The sequence below is a fragment of the Phalacrocorax aristotelis genome, chromosome 1 (assembly GCF_949628215.1).
Source record: "Phalacrocorax aristotelis chromosome 1, bGulAri2.1, whole genome shotgun sequence".
NCBI classification, from domain to species: domain Eukaryota; kingdom Metazoa; phylum Chordata; class Aves; order Suliformes; family Phalacrocoracidae; genus Phalacrocorax; species Phalacrocorax aristotelis.
In genome coordinates, this window is record NC_134276.1 from 178,982,954 (window position 1) to 179,010,734 (window position 27,781).

General features: G+C 37.6%; 1 protein-coding gene across 4 annotated transcripts in view; it reads right to left on the minus strand.

Annotated features, from left to right (window-relative positions):
- CNOT2 (CCR4-NOT transcription complex subunit 2) overlaps positions 1 to 27,781 on the minus strand; it is a 94,008-nt gene that overhangs the window by 40,118 nt on the left and 26,109 nt on the right. For 2 of the 4 annotated variants that reach the window (XM_075080817.1, XM_075080815.1), the window contains exon 2: positions 19,718 to 19,790. The exons of the other annotated variants lie outside the window; for them this stretch is intronic. The gene's annotated coding sequence lies outside the window, so the exon portion shown is untranslated. The remainder of the gene's footprint in view (positions 1 to 19,717; positions 19,791 to 27,781) is intronic. 4 annotated transcript variants of the gene reach the window in all.

Below are 27,781 nucleotides of genomic sequence, written 5' to 3' on the forward strand. Positions count from 1 at the left end.
TAGTATGTATCTTAAATGTATGTAAAGACTGTTAAAAAAAAATGTTTCTAAGCAATTGAAAATTCCTCTTTAAAAATATTTTCTGTATATTGCCAACATAATGGTTCTTCCAAGTAGTATTTTCATCTGACAAACTCATATTTCAGGAAGGACTGAGTGGGGAGAGGGGATACACTTCGTTTTTTGGAGGTGTGTTCATTTGTTAGGTTTTTTTTTTCTGGGTTTTTTTTCCTTTCACTCAGGTTTATTTAAAATTACTGAATGTCAGACAACAAAACAGCAAATTTCTCAAATTTTCCTTTCCTCAGGTAAACACTTTCTATCTAAGAGATGAAAATTAAGGAATGTTCTTTACAGTCAGCCACCTTATAAGAAAAAACAGTAATAAAAAAGGAAGAAAAAAATTCTGTAAAATCACTCCCATGTCTCATCACCACAACTAAGGAAAAGCAGTTTTTTACTCAACCCTGCACACTCAGAGCCATGATTAAGAGAAGGTTGAGCTTAACCACACTCAACAACCTCATCACAGACTGGCAAAGTTACTGCAGACAGCCCATAAAAACCCATTAGATTTTATTTTGCCCTTACTCCCAGAGGCACACACATACACACAGACAGAGCTGCTAAGTCAGGAACTGGAAACTGAAGAAACAGTAACCACACAGCTGGTCACAGAACCTTAATTCATTAGAAAATTTAAGCCTGCAGCAAGGTCATACAACATCGCTAAAGCATCTACCACATGCAGTGCATATTTGTACACCTGACTTATTTATGTAAAAATACATACACCTCTGTTCAGTTCCTGAGCTATCTGGCTAGGAAAGACTATCACAGCATAGTGTTGGTTAACCAAGCCCTGGTTTTCCTAAGAGGTTAATGTTCAAACCAGTGAAATGGCACATACTGGCCAGCACTGAGCAACTCACCCAGTTTCTTGTACCATACAGGGAGACTGGAGAGAGGGGAACCAACAGGATGGTAATCAACCCTCAGCTACTGCCCTTCATAACATACCTTCAAACAGATCTTTAACATCTTGAAAGGGAAGGAATCTAAGTTACAGTTAGCTTATTAAATGCTCTGATCCCTAAGATTTACTATCTTCACTACTGACAGCATTAGCTAAACTTAAAAAACACACAGGACAATTTTTAATTCTTTTTTTTAGGGAGTCATTTTGCACTACCTTACGCTCGTGCTTGAAACAAATTTCAAAACATTTATTCTGGTGGGCTGCAAGGAGAGTTAGTTTCAGCTTGAAATCCTCTTATCCCTACTGACACAAAATTACTCTGATATTCCTCACAATGTGGCTTATTCAAATTTCACCGTTACTGATGAAGATTTCTAGGCAGTCTTTAATGACATGGGTGCTCCTGTACTAGTAACAACCCCATGATTTCAGAGTCATTGGAGTTTTGAGTAAAAGACAATGCCTGGGATGCATTTAATACAGCTATGATCACAGAATTGCTCTAAAACTTTCAGCTAACCAAAAGTCTATTCCACTACACCTACAAGAGGGTTTGAGATATTTAGACTGGATATAAGGAAAAAAAGTTTTTACAGTGAGGGTGGTGAAACCCTGGAACAGGTTGCCCAGAGAGGCAGTGAAGGCCCCATCCCTAGAAACGTTCAAGGTCAGGTTGGACAGGCACTGAGCAACCTGATCTAGTGGAAGATGTCCCTGCTCATTGCAGAGGGGTTGGACTAGATGACCTCTAAAGGTTCCTTCCAACACAAACCATTCTACGATTCTATGATGTCTCAAAACAAATTTATAATGTTACACACATGTGAAGGCATGTAAAGGTACTGCACTCCTCCTCCAGATGAAACTTATATTTTATGGTATTTACAAAAATGTACAAATATAAGGTCCCAAACTGCTCAAAAGCATTCAGCTGACTTTCACACTTGTAGTGAAGCTTTCATTACACTGTAAGCATATCCTATTGTGCTAATCCCCTTACAATGCAATTATCACCTACCAGATGGGATGGAGCATTTAACAGGCTAAAGGGATTATCTTGTCCTTTGCTCTGCCTGAGTAAAGTGGGGAGAGATGAGCAGTTGCCTTTAACGGCTGTAAAAAGGGTAGTGAAATGCTTTGGTGAAGCTATCCTGAGCAACAAGGAGAAGCTAAGTGTCCCAACCAACTACTGCTCTTGCAAAGGTAAAAGGCAGCTTCTCACAAGTCCTGAAGAATTATCTGGTGCTCCTTTAACAACACCTGGGATAAAAGACAACTTTTTTTTGGCCAACATAACCTTCTCTCATGATACGTCATCAGAACAACAAAATTTACTTGTTACAGAAAGCAAGTCACTGAAGCATACACCATACTGTACCTGATGTAATACCTAACCCTGAGCTACTGTACAGGAACTATACAAGGAGAAAAAATGACTCTGTCTTTGACCCTGTAGCTTTTAACCTTATTCCCACAAAGGTTTACACATGGCTGGCTACACACACACACACACACACCCCCCATAAAGATTTCTGAGTCAGTGGGGTGAGGTCACAGCTTTCAGTCTCAAAAATATATGTTTAAAGCTGCTGCAAGAAAGCAAGTATGTCCAAATATGAAGACAATATACTGAAAAGCTTAAAGATATTTTGAACACTCACCACTAAATTTGTCTGAAAGATTATTTTCTATATTGATAATTGTATATGACAGTGGCCCAAAAACTAATCAAGATTATGCCCTGAAGACTGATGAAGTGCACTGATATTAATATGGAGTCTTACAAGAGCATGGTTATTAAAAAAGAAATGAAGAAAACTTAATAATTAGATAGATTAAATATTGATATTTTTATTGGCAATCCATATTTCTACATGACACCTTACAGGACTGTGCTGATGAACTCCAGGGAGCAGAGCAGTGCATTACAGGCTGCAGCTGCCGGGGAAGAGGGGAAGGCCAGAGGATCCCTGCCTGCAGCCCAGCTGCACCCCTGTGCCCAACTGCTCTGAAGACCTTCAAGAACTTTTTGCAGAGACTGACGCTTCTTCACAGCAGCATTTTTGTAAGCGATTCTGTGTCATTCAACGCTGCCAAGCGAAGCAGTTGCGTGCAGTGCTCAAGCTGTCCATGCTCCCACTGAGGGAAGCCGTATAGGCGCTGGAGGGCTTTCTGGCAGCTGCCTGCACCCCTAACAGGATTTCACTTCACTAGAAAGAACTGCCACTTGTTTTCAGGGTGAACCATAGCACAGATCACAACAGAGAAACGTGGCGTTGCAATTCATGCTGCTATCCAGCCCTGTTAGAAAACTAACAGCACGATAAAAATGAGGCAGCCGCTACAGACCAGTAACTGAAAGGGCAGGAACTGGGATTAGGGACTGAAGCTGCAGCTGCCATAGCCAGGCTGCTTGCTTCTTGCTTGTTCTTAGGCTAACACCGGCAGCCAATTCATCTACTTCCCAGTAGTTGCCAGTGACAGTAAACATCTGGCAAACTTCCGAATCAGAGCACTTATCCCCATGCAGACTTTTACATTACACCAGGTTTACGCAATGACAGTGTCAGATGGTCGCCAAATTAGCAGTAGGCACCTTCCTATCCACGTGAACTTATTCCAGTAGTCACTAACATATTCATTAGTCAGCCATGCTACAAGCATATGCACAGATACTGAAAAAACACTGTTGCAGTACTATTTGTAAGAAGGTGTGAGAATAACTGTGGCTGTGCCAAAGGCCGGCAGATCTGCAGATGGAACTTTGTTGCTTATTTCTTAGGACAAGAAGGCACCAGGAAACCTCATACACAAAGGCTGCAGCTCTTTTTTCATAGACTGATAAATCAGTCTCCAATCAGCTACAAAAGTAAATACAGCACAGTTCATGCAACACTTAAGACATTTTAAATCCTTTGGAAAGTAACAGCGACTTGAGGTTTTGTACCTTCACAGGGTCTAGATAGATGAGGTGAAAGGTAGAAATCAGCTCTTGTATTTAAGCCCCTCATTCATACGTTATATGCCTATAAATATATACACACACACACACGCACACAACACACTTATGCCAACACAATTTCACAGAAATGGTACTCCAGTTGCATGGCAATTTTATTAAGTAAAGAAATCCTGTCTACTCAGCCTAATTTCATACAGATACCTCTCCTAATCCTGTTACTACTTTTCCTGTTCTACTGTGGGAACTCAGTCCTCTGTTGCACAAGACACATTGGCAGGGTAACCATTCATTAAAAATGTAAAAATGGTGCACTTCTGTCAGTTCATCCTTTAGCATAATATTGCAAAAGTACTTACAGCTCCCACTGGTAGACCCATGTACAAATATTATTAGAAAATATTCATGATAACAGAGGAAAGAAAGGGAAGGAGCTACATGTTAGGATGGAGTTCAGAGAACTAACCAGCCACAAATGGGTTGCTGCCACAAATCATGCCCAATTCCGATCGTATGAATATAAGTGCTTCTTTCGATGCACAAGCACATAGTGTTTAAAAATCAGATTTGCCCATGACTTCAAGTTAACATTAACCAAGCAAAATGCAGTCCCAAACCCGACAAGACCTTTAAATATTTGTGCAGAACATTTCCCATCAACAACCACTACAGAGGAACTAAAAGTACCATACAAATGTTAGGTGCTTGAAGCATCTAATAAGCTGTTTATTTGCGGTCACTGACCTTTGTCCTTCAGCTGAGTACATTACACATGACAACCAACAATACTTATTAAAAAATAAATTAAAAATCCCAAACCAAAACGGATTAAAAAAATCCATTACAAGATACACTGTATACCAATATAGCAATATAGCACTATAGCATACTTCAACACACAAAAACGTGTTTGTTAGCAATAACTAAAAATATGTTGTTGACACAGAATTTGTAACGAAAAACTAAAAATTTTGTCATCTTAAGCTGAAAAGAGATCTTCTCCATAATCACTTATAAAGTGATGCCATGATATTATACTAAATTAGTTTAACAGCCTGAAGCAAGTTATAGTATTAAAATACAAAAACTAATTACGTTTCTGTTTTGCAATATTACTACACATAGTGCCTAAGGAGAGCTCACTCTTAGCATTAACACAGCCAGCTCTAAACTAAGAGGATACTATAAAATCTCCCTGGAGAATTAATATTTTTAATTTTGCATAGAGCAGAAAAATCGATCATTGTATTACAACTGAGTAAACTCATCATCTTTATGAGACCTAAAAACTATATAGAGTAATATCTTCCTATTCCTGCTCCCCCAAGGACTATGGTATTTGTCAACATGCACACTATCACTACCTGAGAGCAATCAGAAGCTGTAAACTCAGTGTGATGTTACAGAGCTTCCACCCATCTATATACTAAGGCTTTTGATGTTGCTGTTTAGGTCTTACTAAGCAAAGTTAATAATTTACTCTATTTTTCCCTTCTGTCATAAATCAGTGTTTTCATATAAGGTAACATACTTGCATAACCAAAGCATCTACAAAGGTACCCTTAATGAGCCTTTCAGTGAGAAATAAGTGTCTCAAAAACTGTCTACCGAAAGTCACACACTGGTACCCACCAAATCAGCCTGCAACTTAATTCTATATTTTGACTGAAGTGAAATTTGGAATTCCATCAGCTCGTAGAAGATAGCATGAATTCAATTTATAGTACCCAGTAGAAACTCCTCCTGTTTATGATCCTGTTTTTCAGTGTCAAAGATAATTCCTATTTGGCCCAAACTGGAACTGATACACAATAGAATATATACTACCAATTTGATAGATGCAAAAGATCTGTCAAATCCCAACCCTTTAGTGGTAAGTTGTAGCTATTAAAAAACCACCATGAAATGCACACCAGTACAAATAGATACATTTTATTTTCAGGATAAAAGACAAACAAAACTAGAGTTGAGGTCCTTTGTTCCCTCATTTCATTTCACAATCGCAGCCACTCCATTTCTCCAAGGTGACTGATAACCTCTAACAGTATACTATATGCTTATGCTGGGGTACCCCTTCAAATAACAACTTTATACTATCTACAGTATATAAACATGGAAAATAAATCATTTCACTAGATCTCTTTTTTGTTAAAAAGTGTTTTTCCTTTATGAGCTTAATACTGGTACAGATTTGTAATTGTAAGAATACAACAGTAAAATAGGCGTTTTGTCCATCTTGAACAATGGGCTTTATATTATTTTAAGATATGTAAGTATTTTTAAGTTAAAAACTCACAAATATGGAAGACTGAAATGAAGACCACCACAATATATGACAGAAATCTGCCAGAAACCTTGAAGGTTGGATAGCCTTTAGAATAATCTCATAGGACTTGTGTCATACGGTCCATAAATTGATTATTTTCCAAATTCACAGAGCATAGTAAAAAAATAACAGCCATAAAGCAAATACTTGATTTACAAATTTACTTAGGTCAATTCTCAAATTAGTGTAAGATATAGCCAGTCTCCTTAAAGCACTACATGGTCTTTCCCTTCAAAAAGAAAATAACATGACAGATAAGATGTATAGCAACTTCTATGCAGGAACTCCGGACAAAAAATTTGGGTATGAAAGAAATAAAGAACATTTAGCTATTATTTTAGACTACCCTCCACTCATTCTCAAGAACAGGCATCTACAAGTTGAAATTTTTCAAGTGTTCTGTAAAGTATAATAGTGCTTTCAAGAGCTATACTAAAACCGTTACACTCTGCTGCATGCAAACTGTGTCAGGTAAGCGCAATCCCTAACATCAAAAAAGCCACAGAAAAGCCACAGAAATTCTCCTGACCAAGAGCTACATGTTAACTGTTTTAAACCTTTAACCATCCTTAACTATGACAAAATGACCATATTTTAAAACACTCCTGAAATAAAACAGTACAAGAAGAACATAAAAAAAAAAACTATTGTACTTTAAAATAAAAATAAGACAACATGGAAATTACTAAAGCTGAACTTGAAACTTGAGATTACAAGAGGCTCCATTTGGTTTCATAATATGGTTGACACCATGCCCACCCTGGGGCAGATTCCTGCAGGTTCTACTCCTACTAATCACAGACATGAGATTTGCAAGACGTGAGAAAACAACAGTGGTTGGGGACAGGACTTTGCGCTAAGCTGTGTGGAAACCTTTTATGGGTGCAATCAATGAGATGCACTGACTCGGGAAGTAATCTTCAGACATGCAATTCAACAGAATCCCAACACACACACACACGACATTTCAAAGACAAGAAAGGCAGCAAGGGTTCTGCAAAAGTGACCAAAGAGCAAACTAGCACTCCATCTAGAGCAGCTGTGGGCAGAAACCAAGGACCCACCAGATGCGTTTCACCTTTAGTGATGTGACCTGAGAAGCACGAGCATGTTCTTTGTAGATACAGCAATGAAGTCACAAGCCCTGACTAACCACACGCATACGCATACCTGCACACATACTGTAAAACATGCAGCTGGATTATCTGTCAAAGACATGGGGTAAGGATTTTGTTGATCAGGAAGAACTATTACTTGCTAATAATATTGTAAATAATAGTATTTGCTCAATAATAAGAAAACCACCCAAACCTAATAGATCACCTTCAAGAGCCTACCCAAAATGTGAGTATATTTACCCCCTTTCTCTCTTCTTCACGCTTCCAGTCATTTCTAGTATTTCCAGTCCATTCAAGACTAAGAGTGGTTCTAGATTTAATTTAACATAGCATTTCTGACTTACTGTTGTAGAATGCAACATCTTTGGCTGTGCAATGCCCTTCAACTCTTAAGGTTTCACCATGAAAGATTATTGCATTTTAGAAAGAAGTGAAAATTGTGCCAGTAACTTTAGGGGCCAATATGTTGGCTCATACTTTAAAATTCAATACTATTTTAAGTATGCATGCAGTGAACAACAGCAAGAACCTTGAAAACAAGTGATGTACTGGCATACTGCTGTTACCTACTTAAGACACTCCTCAGCCATAATATTAAAAAAAAAACCAAAAACAAAAAACAACTAGTTTAACTTGTAAACAAAAGTAACTTACAGTAGGTTCTTATTTGATGACCCATCAAGACAATTAACAGCTAAATAAACACTGTGAATCACATTTATTTACTAATTGTCTTTTGGGGATACCATCAAAGAAGAAATCAATTACACTAACAAGCCAGTCAACCAAAATTAATTTCAGAAACCAAACAAGCTTCTGAAGTACCTACACTGTCATGGGAAACCAAAATAAAACCCAACAAAAGTGAAGAAGCACATAAAAACAGGTAAACTTGCAGTTCTAGTAACTATTACAGTAAACCTGTCTATGAAAATCGGTATTTGGTTAATATGGAAATGGGTCACTCTTAGAAAGGAGAAATTCAGCTGTCAAGTTTGTAAATACACAAGCAAAAAGCAAAATTCCATTCTGGAAAGATAATGAAATTCGCTTCAAATATTCCTATAAAAAACTTATTACTATAGTAGCACTTTTGGCTTCTCAAAAGTTTAGTCTGCGAGTTTCTCTCAACCAATATTTTGCACCTTGACCATACAAAAAGCTGCCATTGAAAGATATCAGAATGACACTTCCTACCTTCTTGTTTGATAACCTTTGACTCACCCCATTAGGTAATTCAGAAAATGCAGTGGTTGAAAACTACTTGCAGTTTTAACTAAAAACTGATTTGGCAGTTGAACAACATTTCAGTTTGCTGCATGGACTGCATCCACACTTTTGAATATTTTGCTGTAGACAAAACATGTTTTGCTGTATTTCAGAAATTACCCTTTCAAAACAAATTAGAATAAAATATCCTCTAATTGAGCAAGTTAATCTATTTGAATGTTATCTCCAGATTCATGTCTTGGCTTGCCTTTTGTTGCTTTGTGGTGTGGTTTTTTTATAAATAAAAATGCACTTCACCCAGTTCAAAATTCTAGATCTTTTCAGATGAACTCCATAGAGTTCCTTAGTAAGACATACAATGGTAAAGCCCAGCTTTAGAAGATTAGTAAATCAGTTACTGCACTAAGTTCTTCAGAAATAACAAAATCCTATCGTTCCCTCCAGTCCCCAAAGAAAGCAGTTGGAATTCGTCATTTTCTTAAATGAAGCAATACTCAGAACAAATTGATAAAAATGCAATTTCTGTGTTCAGCAGAATTCTGCTGCAGCAAATTGTGCTTATGGCCAAACTCACATCATGTATGTGCAGTCTGAAAGCTGGATCGTGTAACTGGAGGAACGAACCCATAAAATAAAATCATACTAAGCACACACAAATTACTCTTCTCAAAGACTTGGAACTGTGAGATTCGATGCACTTCCCATGGAAGCAAAAAAGAAAAGTAGTGACAAAAAAGCCAAAAGTTAAAAACTTTGCACTTCCTACTCTAAAAGTTCATTTCTGTATGAAATAAGTCATAGAACTAGTTATAATTCAAGTAACTTCAGCTGAAAACTCAAGGAGGGGTGGCAAGACAAGACGACAAAGCAGTTACAGGGAACAAGAAGTTTCAGCCTGAAAAAACTGCTGCAATTTGTATAAGCAACCGAAAACGGGATTTCAAGAAGGAAATGCCAGTCTCTTGTCAGAGCACTGGTACTATCTGCTCTCCCTTTACTGTACTCCCCCTCTGCTAGAATGCACCAGATCAGGACAGTTGTTTTACATATTTATGTTCCATGGTTCATATATGAGCATATAGCAAAGAAAAGATCCTCAAGGGACATAAATGCACTCCTATAAAGGGAATTAAGAAGGTTAAGTGACAATCAGACAGGAAGTAAAGCAGGTTTCTAATTCTAGCATCTTAATTTGTAGAATCCCCAGACAGGACAAATATGTTAAAAAATGCAAAGAAATTAAGTATGATTTTTGATGAAAAGTTCAGAACAGCTTAAGGGAGAAAAAAAGAAAAAACTTTAACAGGTTTTTATTCTTCATTGGTATTCAGTAGTTATAACACACAAAACATATTTTTAATAGCAATTAGAAAAGGAATTTAACTAAGATTAAGTAGGTCGGACTTCAGCTTCACAATCAAGAGACTTGCTACGCTAAAATATTTCTTCTCTACCATGCATTACACCTTCAATACCAACACGACATACTTTGCCACCTCTGATGCTTGGTATCATTCCTATCCACTCAACACCTTTTCCCACAACTCAGGTGATGCACACATGGACCACCAGAGCTTAACCTGGAAAACAAACCAGGCCCTAATCTATTCCAAGCCAGCCAATTGCTCTCATGAAGGCCCCACTTGTGAAGCAGAGATAATTGCTCCAGTATTACAGAAATGATATAAAGGTTTCATTAATAAGGAGCATCTCAGAAACCTTTTGTGTTGATGAGTCCCCCAGGAAGTTACAAAACCAAAAGAAAACCCTTAGCAAAGTAACACACAAACTTTTTTTTAATACTGGAATAAGGTGGTAACCATTTTTCTGAATTACGCCCATTGTAACTAGTATGCTACTAGCTGATACTCCTCCTAAGGAAGAGTCCTCTACTGTTCTGCAATCCAACTCCCTGCTACCACTTACTGAAAGCGAGAAAAGCCATTCGCTCATGTTGAGGACATATGTATTTGATTGCCAACATCGTTGCAAACAAAGGGTCTACTTCTTCCTACTTCAACAACGGACAACCATGTGTTACTCTACAAATTCATCTGCAAGCTTCATTATGCTCCCTCTTTCAAAAACATCTACACATTCAGTTACACATCAGCCTAGTGTGGCACTATACTTAAATGGTAAGACACAGTTAAAATAAAACAGCCTTCAATAAAAGTGGCACACTAAAACAGCTTGTATACTGATAGGAAAACATCTAAACATCTTACTCATTTTGTACAATTTAAACCCTTTTAATTCACACGTAAAATGCATCCTACTACTTCCAAACTTTCAGAAGGAAAACTGGTGGTGAGCAAAGAGAGAACGACACTCCCAAAGATCTTAGGGAGGCTTTATCTGCCCAGGGGATGCAAAATTGAAGACCACCAGCAGCAACAATACTGGCAGGGTAGGGGTGGTAGCATGGGGACGGGAGCAGATGAGTCAGAAACATGACGGTCATTTGGGTGTCACAGGCAAGGCAAGATGGTTGCTGATGGCACAGCTGAGAAGCCCCTCTCAAGCAGTATTAGGAGGATGGCACCACTTGCTTGTCAGTGAGCAAGTAAGAAAACTATGTGCAAGCTCTATCGCTAGGAGAGTGTTTTTTCCCTTTCTCTTCATCTTGATGTGGTCCCTTATATCACATCTAAACCAAGCTGATACCGTTTCATCTGCTAAGTGTCCTCCAGCTTCCTCTGCAATTACCTTACATACTCTTCAAGCAATACTTGACAGTTCCTACACACCCAATTCAGTTGAAGGCAAAAATGCCCATGGATAAGCTTTCTAAATCTGTACTTCTGTAAGGTATTAAGCCTTATTAAATGATGTATGTTGCAATAACTATTAGGTAGTCTGTATCTTCTCAGTGGACACTATCTTTTGCTAGTTTATTTATAATTTAAAAAAACAAAACAAAACACTTTTGCACTATACATCAGACAGGAAAATAAATCTTATAAACCAAGAGGGGAAAAACAAACTTGGAAGTAATTCAAATGTGGTCATGATCTCAGAATTTAGATGTTTTCATTACATCAAGTCTCTTCTATTCTGGGAGAAGAACAAAAGATTAAAAATTAAAGAATAGGACTCCTTTGACTTTTTATTTGCTTTCAGCTGAGGCTTTCAGCCAGGAGGCCAGGTTCCTGCATCTGTGCTTCATCTAAAAGAAGGGTAACCATCGCTCCAGCCAGGACGTTTCCACATTGATTTTGAACAGCCTCCTCTTTCCAGGAGTACTGCAGCTATCTTCCCTGCCCCCTTCCCCCCCCCCCCCCCAAAAAAAAACCCCACAACCCGATTCCACTAACTTTTTAAGACACCAGCACTGCCTATCTATTCCTTCCAGGCTACAGCCAAAACCTTCATGTTTGGTTGATCTAAAACATTGTATTTTAAATGAGCTCTGGTTTCCCAAGCACTTCCTGCAGTTAAGCAATACAGTCAGCTGTAGGTCATAATTAATGGAGTAACAACAGGCTTTTTTTTTTCATTAGTCAGATGGAGTTTGTTGACACGAAGTAAATCAGCACTAGACCCACTCCTACTCCAGCTTTTGCCAGGGTGAGGTATAGGGAGGTATGTTAGGGATTTTTTGTTTAGGGATCACAAGCTAGAGGACAACTGAGAAAGAACGCAACTATTTTTTTAAAGATTTATCGAAGAGTATATTCACACATACGGTGCTGACCATTTGTTTGAAGCATTCTCAAGAAAGAGGTAATAATGCTATTTTTACTTTATGTTGAACTTTAAGAAATACACGGTTCCTTTTGGTTTGGGTTTCTTTTTTTTTCTTCCAGAGATATTCTAAAAATAGAAATAGCTGAGAATATTCTGGCCAAAAAATTCATTCTGCACACACAGCACATCAAACATCTTGTCTTACCTTAAAATACAACTGGAAAATTCAAAACATTAAGTATGTTTAATATATTGAATCCTTGAAGAGGGGAAAAAAATATTTACGAGCTGCCACAACTTCCTGGCAGCATACTTGCTTCCCAGTGACTCTCCTTCTCCAGACTAATGGTATGTTTTGCAAAAGCAGAAACATTTCCCAAGAGCACAGACAGGTTAAGTCAAATTCATGTATGACTTTTTAGCATATCCTCCTAAAACATACTTAAGAGAATCTGTGACTCTTCAGGGCTAATGCAAAAATGCAAAGTTAAAGACCTCTATCCTTTGGTTATTTATTTATTACTTTTTTAAATGAAAGCTTTAAGACACTTTAGGAAACATGTTTCTCAAAATATTCCAGGGCCTGTTTCTTGTAACCTTCTGACTATGCAGCCAGGCTGTATTGTGATTACAGCTGTACCAGGTTCAGCCATAAAATAAAGTATGACAAAACAACTTTGATGTTTTTACATCATATCTGAAGAACAAGGACACAAATAGCCTTTAAACAAAACAAAAATAATTACTGGATTTATTTTAAAGGTAACTAAAAAGTACCAGAATTATTTAAGACACTAAATTGCTGAACTGCAAATCTTTTTTTTTTATTATTACTACTGTTTAAGTGTTAATTGATATTAGTAAAGAATTTTCAGAGTTAGATACTATTCCACACTGGAAAAGATCAATTACAGACTGAGATCCCTACCATACTATTACAAATACAATCACCAACTAAAATTAAGAAAGCAATAATGCACCTATCATGCCTTTTCACTGTACTGATCTTCTCCACATCTAATTTAAACCTCCTCAATCATTCTGTTCTCCATAAACATTGTCAAAAAATGAAGTAATCTAGCTATGCACTCTTTCATTTAAGCAGGTGGACTTCAGTCAGACTCCCATATTGTAGAACTTTGGCTCAGTATTATGTACTGTAAACTTTGTTAAAATATCAGGAACTGAAATAACGTGTCATTTTTCATTTTAAAGCAACTCCTCTTTGAAGCAACAGACTTTATGCCACAACATTTCAAAATAGGGCTACCTCAAATTGGCAGTCTGTGCTCAGTCCACAAATGTTGCTTAGACCTGGCCCAAGTCCCAGACATGGGATGGTCCCCTCCATCTCATACCTTCCTCAGTTTCTCAGAGAACAGTCACATGTATTTCGAGCTCCAAGACAGGACAGCAATGTTTAGTGCCTCAACAGCCTGGTAAAACAAGCAACAAGGCATTATTTCCTGTTATTCTGTTCTCATTAAAAAATAGAAGAGTACTTTTACTCAAAACGGGACTACTCAATCTCCAGCTAATGTATACAGTCTCGCTCACAATGAAAGCTCTGTAGTTGGCAAAGTGCTTGCAAATGCAAGACCTCCATTTTCACTTTCCTTTTCCTACGGCTGGTTTCATAAGGTTCAAAAGTTATCCTGACCAGCAGCATTACTATGCTTTCATTTAGAGTTGCAATAGCAAAACATTCAAATCAATATTAGCATCAATCCATTTTACCAGTATTGCAGATGGGAAAACACAAGTATTTAAATCGTTACACCACAATTTGATGCCAAATTCGTTCAAGTCTTCTCAGGGTCAGCCAGGTCCTGGAAGAAGTTCTTGCTTCTTGAGTGATACAATCCATTCCCCACCCTCCCCCATCCTACACAGTCTTGAAGCAAGACTCTTAAAAGTTTTGCTTTTTAAAAGACGTATCGTTCCAGCATTAAATCTTGTTCAGGAAAGATAAGAGAAAGACTAATTTCTTTGCCACATTTTCAAAATGTAAAATAAATTTCAGAGAACTCAAAATCCAAATGAATACTTTGAAGGCATGGATAAGTCTTTCTCTGAGCATCAGGCTGGTGAGAATACAAAGGGTGATACATTTCATCATGAACCTATATAATGGATAACTGGAGGCAGTTATGTGCCACAAATTTGAAACAAAACATCACCCACATAGTACAGCTGTCTTTCAAAGACAGGAATTGCATAATAATTAGCTCTCAAAAACTACAAATGGCAAAAGTATTTCCAAATACTGTAGTATTCTTTGTGTTTGATCTACTTCATTACTGTCATCATTTCGTAAAATGGTTTCTGAATCTGTGGTGCCATAAGCTTTTTACTGCACTATATATTAAAAAAAAAAAGTATTCTTTACCACTCTTGTTAACCCTTCCCCCCTTTTTAAACGGGAAGTTATCAAAATGCTTATCGCTACAAAGAAAAATGTTCCTGGAGGCAGCATACATAAACAGCCTATACAGCAGCACTGTGTACAATTCACAACTTCCAGAACCTAGCCACACACAAAAAAGTATGGTTTTCTAGCTCTGTCCGGAGTTTATCTTCAAAAATCTAGTTTAGAAACAGCAATATTTCTAATATATACAGCCACGAACACATACTCCTTATAGTGACTGGATATACATCATACATCAAGAGCTTTCTGCTTATTAACAAAAAAAATCTTGCCGAGATGTGGCTCACCCATATTTAAGTGAAATGCAGAAGAAAAAAAAAAAATCAGTCACAAATAAATTTTTTCAGATCTGAACTTAAACAGTTATCAAGCAAGTTCTGTTGCAGACAAACCGTTTCGCTCCAAAATCCAAGATTGTTGGAAGGGAGGATCCATTAGCACTCACTGCTTCTGAAGTACTGACCAGAATTTTGGCAAGCAGCCACTAAGGAAGGTCTACATGACTCAAACTAAATATCTGATGAAAGCTTTGAAAGCAGAACAAGGGAAAACAGATATACTACTGATGGTTGGTAGAAAGCAACCTCAAAGTGTTCTTTGGGAATAGGAACGTTGTTTAGGATACTCCAAAGTCAGTTTACAAGCGACAGCAAGTAAGTTATGGGGTAGGAAGAATACACATAACCACGATCCACTATGGGCTGCAGTTACAGAACTCTGCTGATAGCAACGTTTCTGCATTTTGCAGTGACAGAGAGAAGCCTTCTACACATTCATTGGACAGTTCTTACAGTAAGGGGCTGCACAGGAAGACTTTATTATTATTATTATTAAAGATTCACTACAGTGTGAATCAGCACTGAGCAGGATTTTCACAAAACACAAGGTTTCACAGCAGCGAAGTCTACCATCACAGTCCTGCTCTTGGCTAGCCAGTTTTCAGCCAGCCAGCTCCTCCATGCACCTTTGCCACATGATTACAGCCATGACTACACCACACCATAGAGGTAGGACAACATAATAGCCACAGCCCCAGTTACGGTTTCTTGCCTGTTAAGATACTGTTATCTGGAAGTCAAGGTACTAGGAAATGAAGAAAGGCAAGCACCCCGTTGTCCAAATTCACCAGAAGGATGAATCCTTTATGATGGACAACACTATTAATCAAATATAACATGTAACAGATCATATGCAGTGGTGGATTGATACAGCTGCCATCTTTTTTCCGTCATGCCCCCTCCCCAGGGGCTGCTGACAAGTTGCAGAACATGAACTGAGCTACCACCAATTTACTCCTGGTAGGTTATACCGAAATTCACACAGGATTTGCTACATACCCTAGCCAACCATCCCTACACCACCTCTGGGACAGAAGGGTGGTAATCACATCAGCCACCCCACCTTTCACTCGGCAGGGTGCACACTGACGCGCAGCACCTGCCTGTGCTGTTCTCCTTTATCTGCTCATTTGCCTTCCCATTGGGAAAGAATGACAACAAAAACCCCAATAAAGCCATACATCCTAAAAGATCTTAACTACAGTTACCTCCATGCCTCTCAATGAAGTGTTAACACTCAGTCTAAAATTTCAATCAGAAAAAGAAAATGTTGACCAATGTCAGCTAATCTGTGCTTCAGGTAATAAAATTAGTGTGCTATGAGAAAATAATGCTGAAGGAAAAGAATCTGTCAGCAAGCCATGAAGAACATACAGAGAAAAGTTGAATGAATTGAAGCTTTTTTTCTTTAATAAAGGTAAACGTGCTAAATTTTAGATTAAAGCTGGTTTGAGCATGCATAGCCCTAGTTATGCAGATAAAACTGAGGAAACGTAAATTTTCTTTTAAAAGATAAACTTTTAAGTTCTTTTAAAGTTTCTACTTTTCAGGTTATTTTGGAACTAAGTAACTCTACAATGGTTTTTTCATACATTATGGCTCTCTGAACTTTGAAAGTATTCTGCATCCTCTATGTATTCATTTTTCTGGGCTTCCTGTGAAGTCTATAGTCCAATTAATTCACAAAAACCAGAAATGAAACCATTTAGGCTTTTTACTTTCTGGGAAGAAAGTACATCCATGGTCAGTTCTATTTTCCTCCTTTTATTACGTTTTTTCAGTTTAAAAGCTTTCTTTCTTATCATGATTCTGATAAATTTTAGAGGAAAAATTATTTCAAATATCAATTATTTATAGTGATCCAACAAACTTCTAAGGAAGAAAAGCTGGGGCTTAGCCTAATAAGGAGATAGACAGGAGTCCCTCTGAGAACTTACTAACTTGCAACTTTTCTTATCTGATCTTTTGCCCTGTCTCGATGCTTCCAAGTTTCTTCTCATCAAAAGCAGAGCATGCGTGCTGTTCTGTACAAGGATTCTCCAGTTTCTTTCTGTAAAGACTACTAACTTTTACCATCAGTCTTACACTTCATATTAAAGCAGAATTTTACAGTTTGCTCCCTCTCCCCATATATGTTCATAGGGACTGACACATCCTCTAGTATCAGGGTCTCTGAAATATAACTACTTCATTCTTGTTCAAAACAACAAATCTGTTCTCAAGGATCTAATACAAAAATCCACATCTGAAAACATTTTCACAAAAGCATCCTTCTGTTCTAACAAGCTAAATGTACATTAGGTACAATCTTCTGTGAGATGTTTCTGTAAAATTTCTTGGTATCAAAAGTGCTGAAGACTGGAAAAGAGAGACAACAGAGAGAAGAGTGGACAATCAAAGCAGGTTTATTTTAATACTTTGAAAAGAACAGAGCTGAAGATTACTCTCAATAAATGAATGACTTGTCATCTGTGAATCCATTATTACAAAACAGGTCTGTCTGGTACTACTTTACGAAGGATCAGATCTAGTCCAAATTTAAATAAGCAGGGCTGCACTGCCACTCCTGAATCACATGGCTAGGAGCACCCAAGCTATACCAGTCCTTACTCCCTATACCCTGGTATCTGCCTCTGTCTCAAGGACTTCTGGCTTTAAGAAGTGATCCTATTGCCTGGTTGAGAGCAGATAAATTAATAAACAAGGACAGACACCTGCCTTATCACAGTGATTAAGTCAGCACAGCTTTTTTCTTCCTGATACCAAGGATATCTGGAACTGCAACTTCTCAAACTCCCAAATTACCAGTCTGCATACTCCATTGCTGCACTTTAAATACTGGCTCTCAAAGTTGAGCCTTCACCTGTGTAGGGAACTCTTGATTCCACACTACAGGCAGCTCAGATCTCAGCTTCTTTCAAGCAGTACATGGGAGACTGATTTTTGTGGCAAACTGTTTCTCTTCAGTCTCACAAACTACTAGTGAAACAGCACACTCTCTAATAGTAAACTACTTACCCAGCTTTGCTCTAGGAAAGCCAAAAGTGTCTTGAGACTGCCTTGGAAGCAAAAGCAACCCACTGATAAATTATTCTGAGGAACAAGAAACCAAACTGTGCCAAGCATAACTTTTTCCCAACCAATTTGGGATTCTGGGACAAGAACTAGGAGCACATAGGAGAAAAGTTCACATTCACACTTAAATCCTCAAACTGAAGCCTAACTGCATATAACAAACAATACATGACAAATGAAAGGAAAAAAACTCTTCAAAATTACTTCTGGGACTTTCCACAGTCTATCATTAAATTGAAATATATTTTGCCAAAATGTAAAACAGAGTAATCACAAAAGCAAGCTATTCTTGAGGTTTACTGACTCTTCTGCTCATGTTAATGAGTCTTAAGCATGTCATGACATGTTCCTGGGAACATGTCCATGCTACTTTAACATGCTATTTGGCAAAACCCCAAAGTTAATTCATATGTTTTAACTTCATGTCTTCTTAACACGTTCAAATGTGGTTTTTTTCCAAAAATTTGTAGGCTTTAACTAACCCACAGTCTGCAGTCACTGAAATTCCTTCCTAACTCATAAGAATTTAACAAATTTTACTTTGAAAAGGGCATAATACCCCATTTAGAAATGTCACCTCATTCCTACTCTACTCTTAAGCCATAAAAACTGGCTACATTACATAGCACCATGGTTTGACTTGCAATACAAAATACAAAAGCTCTGAATTTTTACTTTAGTGATATAAAAGATAAAACAACACAGTCCTAAAATTGAACCTTCCATCTTCAAAGATTATTTTCTTGAATTTAATGCACTGCTATCCTGAGATATCCTATATAATTATTAACAACATACATTTCTGTATTAACTAAACCAAGTTTTTTGGGGGGATTTGTTTAACCTTTGTCATTTGAGCTAAAGGAATACTACAGGTTCCAAAGAACATTTATTTGCAGAGCACACTACGTTAATATGAAAATTTTAATCAAGGATTTCTTTTGTATCTTTTCTTAAGGGGACAAATGTGATTGTAACTTTGCAGCAGTACTACTGTACAGTGGGTGGACTGTATGGTAGTACTGTACAGCATTTTGGAATGTGAATAACAATCTTTGAGCCTCAACTAACTTCTGTTATGATTAACAGAATATGGTAAAAGAAAATAATATACGGATGTGTAATAATTATTGCACTACATTTCAATGCATTGAATGTAGTAAAACACCAACAGTCAACAAAATAAAGCCACCCGTGCCCAATCCCTTTATAATTTACATTAGCAAGTTATGTTCAATTTGGGAAAAACTATAAGAACACTTTGTTTAGAAATCGTCAAGAAAAATATTTGCAAAATTTTTAAATGTACATATAAAAGGTAATATACTTGTTTCAATTTGTCTCTACCACACAAACGCACATATGCATCATTCCAAGGCATTTTTAATAAAATGTCATAAAAGTAGAGAGCACATTAATATACTTCAAAGTTGCTTCCTTTAATACCGCATCATTGAATCTACTGCCTGAATATTTTAGAGAGCAAAATCTTACATTTTGATAGCTACCCCGCTCCCTTAGAATAAGGTTCTCCTCGAAGAACCTTAAGTGCACTGAAAATAGCTACCTACCTACACACTGTACTTTTGCCCATTAATTTTTTGTCTCTGCTGAGGTAAGCAAATTTTGACCGATGACCACTTCCTGTAAATGAAGTAGATTAATAAAACATTATTAGTAAATATATATTATCTTCCAAGCTTCTTAAAATTCTTAATGTTCCATAAACAGAAAAATCCATTTCAAAGCATTTTGTGCACTGAAAATAATATAAAAATTAAAATAAAAAGCTTCTGAGTATTTTTAAAGCAAAAAGCAAATGCAATAAAAAGCAATAATCACACACAAACTAAGCACAAGTCATTAACTGTCAAAGTTTCATTTTAAAAACAAAGTTACTATTATTTCGGAGACTTAGGAAAAAGATGAATCAGTAATAAGCTTCCCCTCCCCCCCCCCGAAATAGTCACAACATAAACCAAAAGGCTACAGAGATCTAACATATCTACAAATCCTTTTTCCAAACAGAAAGGCACAGATGCCTCGATCCTGTAAAGATGTTATTCTGAAAATACAGAATTAGTCTCATAAGAAAACCACATAAGAAGTCACAAATGCTCTCAAAATTATTTTTAGCTGCGTATATTTTATTCTTTGCTAAACCAAATAAAACTTGAGTACAGGCTCATTCTTTCTATTGTACACCTTAAAGGGAACTTTGCCTCCTTACATGAAATACAGGAACACTTCTGAACCAACCTTGGGACAGCAGGGGAACAAACACGGATTCATGGCCCAACAGTTTTCAGAAGTGACATAAGAAACACAACCAGAAGCTGGAAGCACAGAATCCATGTTTCCAAATCCAAAGGTGAAAGAAACAAACAGAAACCACTCCTGACAGAAGAAATTGGGGGTGAGGGTGGTGAAGAGGAGAACAGGAGAGGACAGAGACAAGGACAAACAAAAAACAAACCCAAACAACAACAACAAAAAACCCCAGCAAACAAAAACACAAAAAACCCACCACAAACACAAAAACAACCCACCCAAACAAAAAACCACACACCAAAAATCAATTGGGAAAGCTGAGGCTCTGATCTTTCAGGATCTCCAGAATCAGTAAGTTCTGGCTGTAACCAGTACGGGAAATGAACAGCTAGATCAGTGAAAAACCACATCACCTGAGCCTTGAACACACAGCAGTATTCTAGGACCCTAAGCTAGTGAAGGAATCAGCTGTTGCATGCAGTGATAAAGTTGAAATTTTCTTCCCACCACAAAAACGAAAAGGCACATTCACAGTTAAGAGTGATGCCCAGAAGAGACACAGCATGACCAGTTGTAGGTACTGCAGCTACAGGATAAAACTCCACCAAGCATTTTGCAGCACCCCTTCTCACAATACTTTTCTAATGTTCCTCACCTCAAAAGAGCAGCAAAATTTCAAAGTACATGTTAAATAATTCATATATACTTATTCTGCAAAACTACTTCAGCTTTAAGCAATTCAACAAAAACACTTCCCTGAAAACATCACCAAAGCACTGATACACTAGGGGACCTATTCAAAGTGGTCACTACTGAACATGGACTTAGGTGTCTGAAGAAAGCAACTAAGTTCCCCGGGCCCACAGCAGTTACCCCTGTGGTCCCTCAGCAACTAAGTGTGGCCCCAGTGCCAGGGCTGACCACACAACCAAAAACATAGTTTGCCAACGGTGGGGCAATGGGAGGAAGCAAAGCAGGAGAGGCTGCCATCTCTTACGCAGCTATACTGCCCTGGTGCACACCCAGCCTCAGCATGTCCCACAAAGAAACCGTAAGACAGCAGGCAAGCTGCTGCCCTCCTCCTTCCACTTCCAAAGGTTGCTAAGTCAATACACACCACCAATAAAGTCAGCAGAAAGTTTCAGATTTGCCTGGTTCTGTGAAGAGACCAGGCTTCACAAGTCACATGCCTAAGCCAGACGGTCCAGAGAGACCTTCCCTTCGCCAGCCCTAGCAAAGAGCAGTAGTGCTGCCCGAAGCAAGCAGGACTTGGCACCATTGGTATAAGATTGTGCCCAACAGCTGGTTCTTCACCTGACAAAATGGAAGTGGTACCAAATACTGTGGAAGACCCACACCTTTATTCTTTGAGAATGGATTTTTATAAGAACTACCTTTGCTGTAAAACACAAATTATATCACTTAAGTCTTACAAGCAGACTGATCCTTTCTGCCTGACAAGGGACTGGATCCTTAGAGAGCTCCAACACCATAAGACATGAAACTTTAGAGTTTCCAAGACTCCCTTCCAGGTAGGTTCTGAACTCAGAATGCATCACCCCACACTCAGTAATGCTGCTTTCTTTACTTGTCTTAAAATATTGTTATTTCAGTTCTAGCATTCATACACTTGACAATATTAAGTATTTCTAACACTGTAATCATTCAGACTGTATTAAGTTTATTTCATTAAATTCAGACTTGCTACACGTGGAATGTGTAATAATTTCATAATTTCAGCACAAAATACTTTCCTTTTCCCTTGCAAGAAGGAAAAGAACTTCAGTTACAAAGCTTTTCTAGGCAGTGCAACAGAAGTAGCTGGGTTTGAGCTCCTCCCTCTCATCTCTTTACAGCATCAACTACACCAAAGCAGCTTTGTTTTCAGTTCCAGCAGAAGAAAAAACATCATGACATTATAATGCAATCTTTACCAGGCCAATTTAAACAGCACTGATGAAATTCCACAATACTCCAGCCTTGTCATCCCTGGGACAGGGATTACGAAAGCATGAGTACCAAAATATGACTTGAGAGAGTTATAGTTAACACAAATTGAAAATTAATACATTTTGAATGAGAAAAATGCCTATCTTCATCATTTTGTTATGTATGTATATAATGTTATATTGGGAAGACAACATGTTAATACAAATATTAGCTTATTTCATATATACACACAGACTCTACACTGATTAAAAACCCTGTAATTCCACCTCATTACAGGGCTTTTGTTCTTAATGTTTTATGAGAAATGAGAATTCTTCGGTCCAAAGGCTGCACATCAAGCTGTATTCTTCTTTTCCAAATTGGATGTTTATTTGTTGATTAAGAATTTTGCAGGAAATAGGAAGTTCTCCCTAGCAAAGAGATAACTCTTACTCATGAGAGGCTAGCAACTGCTATCATCTCCTGGATGGCAGTCCCTGGCTCCTGCTGAGCTTTCATTTCTGCAAAAGTCAGGAGCCATCATCTACTTGGTAACACCATTACTGCCTCTCAGACCCATGACAGACCTACCTTACACAACCTCCCTGAGGAACCTATGCCACTGTCTGTCCACATGTACCAAAAGTTCCTCCAACCTTCAAAAAATCTCTGTGTACAAACATCATGAAAATCTTATCCCTTCCCAGACAGCAAAGAACAGCTTTCCCACCCCCTCCCTTTTGCATTTATGAGGCACAGCATTGTACTCATTCCCAAAGGAGAGCAGCTCCAGTTCTTCTGGGCCATCTTTGCAAGGCCTGTGTTCTTTAGTTCTTTTAACAGTTAATGTTAACTTCTCTAAGTACAGTACTCCACATGTGATCCCAACGTCTTCAAACACGGCAACGGTACATCACTACAATTTGGATACAGGCACTCCTATGTACACATCCTGGAATGGCGACTGCTCCCCTCTCTCCCTCAGCAATATACCGCCAGTCTGAATGGCTTATTACACGCTGCAAGTACTACATTCTTCCCTGCTAATTAATCAGTACTCCTCAGTATATGTTTGTACTGTTTGTCACCTCTGTATTTGCCTTTTCATGCAAAATGGGTACATTTACTTCCTCTTCTATCATCCAACAATCCAGGAACAATTCATTGACAAGTACTAGACTCAGGAAAATGCATACAAAACCTAGTATCCCTACAGTTTCACAGTGAAGTACTTATGCTACCATTTTCCAGACAACTGGTCGTAGCTTCAATCCAAGACATACGTCCTCAGCTTAGATATGTAGACCATACCAGTGTGTGCCAAAACCTCTTCTTAAAATACACATATCTACTGCTTCTCCTCTACCCATGTCTTCTGCTCCACCACAAGATGATGCTGGATTGCTTTAGCCCAGTTTGCTTTTGTACTAAACCTCTTTCAGATTAAGCTTCAAGAGCAACACCCAAGCCAAATTCAATCTATAGCATAGGTTTAGGTTTTCCAAAACCTCAACCAAGTGACTGACCCTCCATTCTAACAAACTGAGAGAAAATGTAAACAAAAAAACCCCAACAACAATGAAAAAACCCACAAAGACAATACACTCTAAGAACTATCTTATTTTTCTGTGACCTTTACTCCTCTGTGTCTAACTTTTTTTTAAAATAAGTAACAATCTTTTTTTTTTTTAAAAGAGAAAACGGGTATTAACAATAAATTTGACAGAACCACAGAGAATTGAAACTTCTTCTCAAACATCTGCTTCCCTTGCCTCCCCCCCTACCCCCCCAGCTTTGATTTTCAGAAATACTATGCAGTATTCGTACAAACCCAGTCTCACTTTGAATTCCAGACTACACAGATAGGACAACTGTCCTCATACAAGCCAATCGTTGCAAAAAGAAAAATCATTAAGGGCCACGAAAACTGGAAAATACTTCTTCAAGCATGCCAAACTTTAACATGGATTAATGCAAAGCTAAAACAAAGACGCGTCTGATGTTAAGACCTTAAGTTACATACAGTAAGAACAACAGGAAGTATTTCACTATTGGGAAGGTTTGATTATTTAATTTACAAATACCAGTAAAAATGTCAAAACAGTGTTTATACTACAACACATTAAAATATGTATGTCATTTTGCATAACACTTCCTCTCCACCAAGTTCAGATAATATAGCCTCCTCTATTTGTGATACATTAGTTTAATATTTGCATTCTAAATACAGAACTTTGCCTGCATTTTTCCCCATAGAAGAATTACTTTGAAAGATATTTTCTCTGTAGTCTCATACTCATTAGTCTTGACTGATGAACAGCTTCACTATTTTCAACTTTTATTTGCTGTTTTTGTAGTTGAAAATTAAACTTATTTCAGCATCTTCCTTCAAATTCAGATATTCCTATACTGCTTCAACTTTACATACGTGCAAAACCTTCAGCTGATCAGTGATCCTAATCCAAACCACTTTAGGTCATTTTCAGGAAACAAAGTGTTGACAGAATACCTTTTTTTAAACAGAGAAATAGCTCCCTCCTCCTGTCTGTCCTACCACAAAAATATAAAGAAAAGGATTCTCTAGGTAGCGAGGCCCTTTTCATGCCTCACCAAACCAAGCAAATCTGCAGCACAAGGTCTTTGTCAGCAATGAGAGAGATCAGAAACAGACAGCTGCATGAAGAATCCTGCTTTCAAAAGCAACACTTAGGTTTGCTTTATAGTCAGCCAAGAGAAGTATCAGGGGAGGAATCACTCCCTAGAGTGACCTCTATCCACTGACTCTAAAGGAAGACTGAAAAGGTAAGTGAACCAGATTTCAAACCTGTTAGTAATTAAATACAAGCAAGGCAGACCTACTCACTGCATTTAGCTGAGCATACTTTACATTTCCTCTGACCTTACTGAATGGAACAAAACCAATATCCTAAGTTTGTCATGCCAAATTCTAATGGCTCGTGTTAAAGAAAATATCATTGTTTTATTTGTCACACAGAATACACCATCTAAAACGAATGATTAATTAACAACATGCAATAAACTAAAACAAATTTTACCACTTACTGTATTTATCTGCAGCTCGTTTACCTATGCTCTCACATACTCTATTTCAACAGCATCTTACACTCATCTAAGATGGCTCTAAATTGCCATTAGTATCCCAGGATGCAGCACTTGAAGCCTGAGGTAGAACAGACACCAGTGATCTGCACTTAAAACAGTCAAAAATGATTTACAAACTGCTCAAACGTGCAGAACTTTGGCAGGAGCACAAAGGACTACACAAAAGGTAGTTAACAGAAAACAAACATTAAACACAAAGGGCCCATAATCCTGAATTATCTTTTACCATAGACACTGCTGCTATTAACTTGAGTGGGAGACAGCTATCAAAGCAGAACCACCACTACTTTGCAGACAAGTTCACCTACGTGACCGAAGTGTCACACTTTGTAAGTACAGATGCACAGAAATATCCAAATAAGGCTTCTAAAATTTCCTATTATGCAGGTAAAATCAAGTAGGAATAAAGAAACACTTGAAGCTTGTTCTAGTATCAGTTTCCCCTTTAACCACTTCAGAAATTAAAACCAAAAAAGATTATCTTTCTTTCCATATAAAAGTCCAAAATACAATAACAGCTTCCATTCAGAAAAAGTCACCACCTGACTATAATGAAGAAAAATAATGCAGGAAAGTTTTAATTAATAGCTTTAACATATTAATGGCGAGATAGATCATCCTAAAGTATTCATATTTCTGCATACTTCCCTGTCCAGTTCACTTGACAAAAAAATAAACATCTCTACTTGGCACCTTACAACCACATTCTTGTTCTCTTGCATCACAGAAATGACCAAACAATCCTAGCAGAACAAGGATTTTCATTTCACCAAAGTTAGGGGGCAGGGGTACAACAACTCCATATATCAAGTGATACACACAAATACATGTGTACATAAGATTTCAAAAGCTTTATGAACTGGTAGCAGTTACATTTGGTTTTGTTGTTTTGCTTTCATTGCATTTTTTTATTTTTATTTTATAATATAAAACTCCTAGAACATAAGCTTTTTTAACCGCCCTAACCCGAAAAAGTTCACAAAAGAGTAATAGAAGCATATTCAAAGTCATAAAACCTAAGCGGTTATTCAGTTTCTGGCTAACAATATTCACATTCCATAACATTTTGCAACTTGCTCCTTTCAAATTTCTGCATTAGCCTGTATGATCTGACAACTCCTTTTCATCTTTCATTTTTAACTCCTCCTCACATTGCACCTCTGACAATATAATTTTAAATTCACATCTCTTATCTGTTCACAAACTGATGTCTTCCTCAGTATCTGGGATCGGTATATACACTGTCTTCAGCGAATATCCTATAGAAAGACAACTTTTAATAAAGATGACTTAAAATGATGAAGCATTCATTTAGTTAGATTTCAGATTGTCAAAGATCTTCTAAACAGATAAAAAAGGGCAAGTAAATGTCAGCACAAAAATGCATAAAAATCACAGCATTCCAAAGACACCGACTTGGTCCACATTGCACAGACGTAACACAGGCTCCTTAAGAATAAGCAAAAAAGGAATTTCAAATGGGTATAAAGTCAAAAATGAATTAGAAAAAGTAACTATCTGGTTTGGGCCAGAATAGGTAAGTGTTTACAATGTCAAGGAAATTATACCATTTCCCATTGATACTACATGCTTTTATGGTCTCATATACTTGTTCCATTACCTGGAACTTACAGCTACCCAAACCATTCAAGCCTTTTTCAGTGGTCCTCCTATCAATAAAGGACATTTCAAAATATCCATTGTAGGCAATCATTACTTTAAGCCCAAATTTTAATTCAAGAAATATTAAGTGAATATTATCCTAAAGTCTGGAAAGAATTACTGCTGGAAAAGGCAAACTAAAAAGCACTTTCAGGTTCCCAACGAGACACAGAAGTGGGTCCAAACAGGAGCACAGACAGTACTTAGAAGAGCAACCAACTTTCTCACTGGCCCAAGGCAAATTTTGACCCTACTGTGCTATGGTGTGCAAATAGCAACATACGTCACTGCAACACTAAAGTTAACAGAATTGATATTTCAAGAATTTTTCTCTGAATGAGTAACAGAGCTGACAGAGATCCACCTGTACATGTCCACCTCCAACATACCGGTCCAAGTCTCCCATTCAGACTCAAAGCCATGAAGCGACTCAGACTTTTGCTAAGGTACTCTAAACACTCAGAAAACAAACTAAAGACAAACTCAATCCCTGACATGTTAATTTATTTGATCCTGGTAAACACCATGTGACTTCACAATATTTTCTTCAATAGCGATACACACCATCACTGTCACCCAAAGACAGTGTCCTGTCAGCCACTCTGCTTCACTGAAGAGCTCCAGAAAGCTGATGTGACATTTCTGCTTCA